The following is an 8,185-nucleotide window of genomic DNA, read 5'->3' on the forward strand; positions in this document are numbered from 1 at the left end:
CATGGTTCTATATAGAACCATTGTCTTTACTAAAAGACCCTTGAAGAGCCATATTTTTCAAGAGTGTATAATGCAGATATATCTGACAGTAAATAATGCTCAGCAATGGCAAAAGGACATGGCTCCCAGGGACTGTGAGCTGAATGGGATGGAGCTGATCCAAGATGGAGCCGATTTAAGACAGCGATGAGCTGATTGTGTTGGATCTGTCCCGAGATGGAGCTAATCTGAGATTGAGCAGATGTGAGATGGGGCTGATCTGAGATTGAGCAGATGTGAGATGGGGCTGATCTTTCATGGAGCCATGCTGAATCAGAAAAGAGTTGCAGAATTGAGGTGCATTGAAGCTAAATCTGAGGGGGAGCTGACCTGAGATGAATCTGATCTGGGATGGAGCAAAGTTTAGTCAGAAATGAGCACGGCTGCACAGGAGCCAATCTGAGACAGAATTGAGTGGAGTCAGAAATGAGTTGTCGAGCCAACCCAAGAAGGAGTCAAGTAGAGTCAGAAATTAATTGCAGAGCCGATTGTACTGGAGATGATCTGATATGGAGCCGAGTGGGGTCAGACACATTGAAGCTGAACTGAGAAGGAGTTGAACTTGAGATGAAGCTGAGTTAAAAGAGAGTGGGTTGTAGGAGCTGATCTCAGATAGAGCTAGGCTGAGATGGAGCTCTGACAGGATGGATGTCTGAGGTAGACGCAAAAAAGGAGGGGTGGAAGAAGTGAGATGAAGAGTGAGAGAGGGAAAGAAAATGATGAGGGATGAAGAGATAAAGAAAGGACAGAGCTTGAATGAGTAGGTCGAGAAAGTGCGAGTTCACTAAATAACATAATATAATGCTATCTGTCTAGCTAGTATATTAAAGAGCAGTGATAGTAATTTATCCTATTTTACTCCTGTACCACAAATACAGTTGGGTTTGATCTCATTTCTAGCTAAGAAAGGGGTAAAGGTTACCCGAGGTCAAGGATCATTGAACAGAAATGGTAAATAACCCACAAACCATAATTATTTACAAATTATTTACAAAGAACTGAGAATATGCTGATATTAATATACTCTAGCTTCAGAGAAAGGCCAGCAGGCTACCAGGGCCTAGTTGGTGTTGTTTTGCTCAGAAGGGATGTGGGTCTGGTCACTTGGTCTCAGAAGGCCACTTCTCGTAGAGCATCTGTGAGCACAATACTGGGCCGTTAGACCTAGATCTGGAGCTTCGCTGTCAGCAAGACATGTATCCTTGGTTGGAGACAGCGGCTGTGTTGGCAGGTTTAGAAAGGATGCTGGTGTCACTCTTGCCACGTTGCTCAGCCAACCTTTTCCAAAATTCTGGGCTCTGGGATCAACTGATACACTTTCTCTAAGCTTGGCTTAGGACATCAAAACTTTGTTTTCCACACAGCAGTGTTTCTAGATCCTAACAAGGGTGTTGATTAAATGTACATTTAATAAAAAAGTAAACTGGTTTTAAGAGAAGACACATGAACAGGGTGGACAAGACTCATAAGTCCAATTGCTACATGTACAAACCCAATTCCAATGAAGTTGGGACGTTGTGTAAAACATAAAAACAGAATACGATGATTTGCCAATCCTTTTCAACCTATATTCAATTGAACACACTACAAAGACAAGATGATCAATTAATGTTCAAACGGATAAACTTTTGTTTTTTGCAAATATTCACTCATTTTGAATTTGATGCCTGTAACACGTTCCAAAGAAGTTGGGACAGGGGCAGCAAAAGACTGGGGAAGTTCTCAAATGCTCAAAAAACACCTGTTTGGAACATTCCACAGGTGAATGGGTTAATTAGAAACAGGTGAGTGTCATGATTGAGTATAAAGGGAGTATCCCTGAAAGGCTCAGTCGTTCACTATCAAGGATGGGGCGAGGTTCATCACATTGTGAACAACTGCGTGAGCAAATAGTCCAACAGTTTAAGAACGTTTCTCAACGTGCAATTGCAAGGAATTTAGGGATTTCATCATCTACAGTCCATAATATCAAATCTCTGCAAGTAAGCAGCAAGGCAGAAAACCAACATTGAATGCCCGTGACCTTTGATCCCTCAGGCAGCACTGCAATAAAAACCCAGATCATTCTGTAATGGATATTACCACATGGGCTCAGGAACACTTCAGAAAACCACTGTCAGTGAACACAGTTTGCCACTCCATCTACAAGTTAAACCTCTGCCATGCAAAGCGAAAGATTGATAATGTATAAGAACATATCAGATGATAAAATTAAATTTAATAAATGAAGACTAAACTCAGGTAAGAATAAAAAGTGAAATGTTAATATTAATAAAAGATGATCAAAAATATAATAATTAAACCTAATAATAAAACAAATTAAAACATACATAAGATGTAAAGGTTGATCAAATCAAGTTAAAACAAAATGAGGAAGATAAGATAAAGAATATGAATAAATGGATAAAAGAACAAATAGATAATCAAATAATGAAAATAACATAAAAATGGTAAAAATCAGTAAAACAGTTGTAGGCAGAGTGGAGAGAAGTTTAAAATGACCAAGTGACACCAGCGAGCTCAGCTTTAGTGTGTCCTGTATTAGGGTCCAGCTCACTGGTGCACTGTAACTAAAAGCAGTCTAAAGCAATCTAACAATAATCTGAGGAATCCTGCCCAGAACTTTGTATTTTTACTACTGGTGGAATTGAAAAGAGTCAAATTCAACATCACAAATCAAATTTGTGGATATTTCTGGTATTTTGTGGAGACTTTTAGCCCAATTTTACTGAACTTTGGCCCTTGGTGGCTCATGGAGAGTGTAGGCTTTTCTTCTATCTAATAACAATCTGGATATCTTACCCAAATCCTTGAATTTTGCTGTTGGTTGAATTAAGTAAAGTTAAATTAATTGTAAGTATTTTGTGGAGAGTTCTCTATTTTGATGAACTTTGGGCCTAGTGGGCCTTGACACTGGCTGATCAAAACATGGCATCAGATGCTTCTAATAACACTACTGAGAAATACGTCACCATGCCTCAAATGCATGACTTGTAGGACCAGCAAAAAGATTTTTACAGAAATCTGCTTGAACAGCAAGAAGAGAGCTTTAAAACCTGTGTACAGATCATAGTTGATTCTTCAAACATGAGGACTGATGATCTGTCAAAGGAAGTCTATGATCTCAAGGTGAGTTTAGAAATGACTCAAAAGGAATTTGACGATTCCAAACTTTTATGTAAAACAATAAGAACAGTAATGAAAGCAGGGCAGATTTGGACACTGTCTGCAAAAGTTTGACTTCAATTCTCAGACAAGATAGACTACTTGGAGGGCCAGTCAAGACAACGATAATATTGTTGTTCATGGCATCAAATAGTCTATCAAAGAAAAGGTACCTGAATCTGAAGAAAAAGTGAGAAAGTTGTTCAGAGTAAAACCTACAACTGGATCATTTGAAAATAGAATTGGATTTAGCTTATAGGACTGGGAAGCCAACAAGGTCTTCAGGAAAGCCCGGCCCCATTGTGGTCAAATTTCTGCGATTGAAGGACGAACTTGCTGTTCTGGATAAAGCTAAAATCTTGAAGTGCTCAGGCATCTTTATTAATGAGGACTACCCTGAAGCTGTCCGAGAGAGAAGGAAAGAACTACTCCCAGCAATGAAGGCAGCTGCTTGAGAGAGAGGTGATATTACATATTTGAGATATGACAAACTCATTGTTCATCCACAAATTCAAAATCCATCACAATAAAAAGAGGTTAGTGATCAACATTTAGCTTATTCATTTTCACTATTGGATGTTTACACAGTATTTGGTTTACATATTTACACCACATTGTTTTTTGTTTGCATTATGAATTGTAATGTGATTTTGAGAGTCAGATTTTCAAGCCATTTGATGTCTCTACAATTAACTCTTATAATTGTGAAGTCTTCTAAGACTTATATTTTTTCCCTTTTTATAATGAAAGCCAGGTTAATGATTTGTGTGTGTTCTGTGCCTTATAATATACTCTCTACACTTCATTTCAGTATAAGAAGTCTTTCCTGTATCCATGATAAATGTTTCCATTATTTATCTACACTTAAATTTTTTCTGTTGTTGCTTTATTGGAAACATGGCTTACAGGGGATTCTAAGGATATCTTTAAACTTCTTAAATAGAATTTGATTTGTTATGTAAGAGCAATAGATCTAGAGGTGGAGTATCTCTGTTTATTTATAAGGATTTTGATATTAAAATTAGCGATGATCTCATTTTGAAATGATCTCATTTTGAAGTCTCTATAAATTCTATAGAAATAAGTATATCCATTCTATTAGAGCTACAAAAAAGAAATATTTCAGTGAAAAATTTGAGGTACTCAAAGGAAACAAAGACGATATGGAAAATAATAAATCAGTTGGCACTACTATAGAGGTGCCTTCAGTTATGTTACATGGTGAAAACTCTCTTAATGATCCGTCTCATTTAGTCAAGAAAATGAAAAAAAAAAATTGAAATATTGGTGATGAATTAGCTAATAATATTCCTATCTGTCATGGTAATTACAAAAAATGTTCCCATTAATTTTTCTTTTAAATCAACTGATGTTAAAAAATAAGTGTCCTAATTGATGGATTAAAAATAACAATACGACCATGACAATATTTCTGCATTCCTTGTTAAGCAGGTGAAGCAATCAATATTGCAGCCACTTGCTCACACTTTCTCTTTGTCTATGAAGTCAGGTGTCGTGCCAGAGGACTTAAAATTTACCAAGATTATTTGTATGTTTAAAGCAGGTAATCCATGTTGTTTTGATAACTGAAGACCTATATACATTTTGCCATGTTTTTCAAAGATTTTAGAAAAAATAATAAAATATAAATAATATATAATAATATATAGCATTCTTTTTCATTTAGATTCTAATTCAATTCTTTATATCAATATTGATCAGCATTGATTTTGGAAAAATCATTCTACTTACATGGCTCTGCTTCACCTAATTGACAAAGTTACCTCTGCCCTTGAAGAAAACAAATTTGCTTGTAGTGTTTTTAGACTTTTCAAAAGCTTTTGATACAGTTAACCATCAGATATTGTTGAAAAACTTGTATAAATATGGTTTTCTGTGTATTATATACAACTGGTTAAAAAAGTATATTTCAAACAAGGCAGTTTGTTTGTATTAAGGTTTGCTCTTCCAGCAAAACTAGAATATTGTGTGGGAGTTCCTCAGGAATCTATTCTTGGACCATTAATATTTCTCATTTATGTTAATGATTTGTCTAATGTTTCAAATATTCTTTCTCTAATCATGTTTGCAGGTGACACAGCCCTTGTCGCTTCACATTTTAATTTCAACACATTAAGGATGTTATTGTTGGTTTAAATGCCTATTCTACATGATTTAGATTAAATGAACTTTTTTAAATATAAAAAAGTCTAATTTTATCATTGTTAGAGGTAAAAAATTAAATTAGTGGTAAAAAATTATACTCTAAGAATTTATCTAAAATTATAATTGAGTCTGTTGAGATGCCTCAAGCGTCAAGTGCAAAAAGTTTAGGAATTATTGTTCATTAGTTGGAGAGAACAAATAGACTGATTTAGCAGAAAAATAAATAAATCTATTGGTATTATATGGTTATCATAAATTGTCTTCTTACTCTTTATTATAGTCTAATTCATCCTTATTTTTTATATTGTTATATAGTGTGGGCAAGTACTTTCTCCACTATTCACAAAATTAGGGTCCTTCAGAAACGTTTTGTTAGGATTGCAACCCAATCAGATTAATATGTCATCTGCAGATTTATAGCAGTGATAGTTAATTGTTAACTGTACTAAATAATAATCTAGGAGCATTCTTGTTGTTATTTTCATTTTCCGAGGAGCATTATGTTGAGCGTTGTCCAGTAAGTGTCCATAATATAGTCTACGAGGCTATCCTTCCAGATGGACTGGAATACTTCTAGTTTAGTCAGGTACCATATTTGTGCTAATTGTCTGATTGTCTTATTAGTTTATTAGAGCATTACTAAACTTGATAGTAACTCAGTCATATTCTGCTAAGAACTCAGAATATGGTCTTGGCAGCCTGTAGATTGTAGATTGTAAAACTGAATTTGTATTTGTTCCTCAATCGCTTATATTAATAAAGAGAATTTTCAAAAGAAGAGAATTTGTAGCCTTTCTAATCTACATTTCTGTGAGGCACAGAGCATCAAAATCATGATTAATTTAGACTTTTTAATGTCAATCTTAAAATTTTGCATGAAGTTCCTACTCATCCTCATTTTACTTGATATTTTTCACACTGACCAAACAAATTTTACTAAGTGCAGTCTGTAATTATTCATTATCAAGAGAGTTATTAATATGTATTCTTCATCTCTCAGTTTGTTGAAAGATGGGTGTAAATCTTTTGAATGTACTCCTTTCTTCTGCAATAGAATTACAAGCCATTGCTCAACAATCAATAAACAGAATTCTCACAAAAATACATGAGATCTCATTCATTTATGCCAGGTGGCAAATAAATTGTCCAAATGACCAACTGTTCAACACGAAAATGTCCAAATAACTCCCAGATTCACTTCTATAGTATTTATACACTTGTCATAACACATATCCTTCTTAGGACCTATTATGAAGAGGTTGGTAAACTTTTAACTTTTTAAAAATAAACAGACAAAACGTCTTGCAGCCAAGGTGCTAGTAGAAAAATGTTGATCAATTTACTTTGGTAAATTAATTTTTAGTAAATACTTTCATATTAGTTATAATAATTATTTACTGAACTGTTTTGGGCCAATTTCCATTGGTCTGCTATTTGAATTAGGGGACTAGCATGATTTAACATGCCTCACTCCTCATTCCACTGTAATTATAGATTACTAGAATTTAAATTTTACATACATGTACTGTAGGTCTGTGGTAAAACAGTGGCCAGTGAGTAAAATGTGACTTTTTAAGCTGGTAAATATTTAGTGTAATATATCACTTTATTCAATTGCTGTCTTCCACCTGAACCAGGATTTCTCACTTGCACTCATATAACAGAATATGCAAGTCCTGATCACCATTGTGTTTCACACTTTTTGTCATGATTAATCAAAAGCAACTCACTTAACCATCTCTTACTAAATATGCAATTTTTGTACAGCCATAATACATCAAACCTATGTAGTGCTACTGCAACAGTGTTAAGTGTGATGTAATTTAGCCAAGTTCATACAATTCATTCTGTTTTTTGTTTTAAAAAAAAAGATCATATAAATGCATTTTATGATGGGTATCAGTCAGTGCTCTCAGTGAGCTTTGATTACACCCTCTACAAATATCAGCACCCCAGACAAAGATGAGTTAACTAAGGGATCGTTAACCCTAAGCCTGTTTTGTTTTGCTTACCATGGGTAAATACTTGTACAGGGCAGTGGAACAGATCAAGGCTGTCTCAGTGAGATTCAGAGACAAATTTTGCCACTAAATGGTACAAGCACTGTTTCCACCAACGTTTTGCACAAACTACAAATGATAAAATGAAAACGCATTTAAAAATGTTTGGAATACATGCTGCCAGCAGCTTGTTTCTATCACACTGACTTTTTGTACTAAAGATATTGTGCATAATGACATTATTTTCTGCAGAAAGCTGTTATTGTGTGAGTTTTGGTTTATCAATAAAAAAGGTTGTTGACATGTTTCAGTTTCTATCGTTATGTATATCACAACTTACTTGGCAGTAAATAAAATATATAAAACATTACCAACTGCATGTTCCATATCCATAGTTCCATAAGTTTCACACGCTAAACTTTTAGCGACATTAAAATGTTTCTTTGTATAAAATACTTTAGTTAGATATTTAGTTTGAAAAAAAATCTATTGTATTACCCAATTTGTTCTGGTGTACGATGTGAGACATTGTTATAAAACAGCAAAACAAACAAAAAAGTTTCATTTATATTAAAATTCGCAGACTGCAACATAAATGTCCTCAAAAACGGTCATTATACAGTTCTACTGTCATGGTGTGTTGTGTTATTGACAGAACTGTATTTGCGCTTCTGCAGCTTTTGTCCTCTGGTTCAAGTCCTCTAGTCATGAAATCTGCTGACCATTTCAGAAAAGCTTGTTGTAAATTCTTATCAGTGACCTATTTACATGTCCAGACCTGACTATAAGAGCTGACCCCTTAGTCTGACCAGTAT

Source organism: Pygocentrus nattereri, chromosome 1 (genome assembly GCF_015220715.1).
Source record: "Pygocentrus nattereri isolate fPygNat1 chromosome 1, fPygNat1.pri, whole genome shotgun sequence".
Classification (NCBI taxonomy): Eukaryota; Metazoa; Chordata; class Actinopteri; order Characiformes; family Serrasalmidae; genus Pygocentrus; species Pygocentrus nattereri.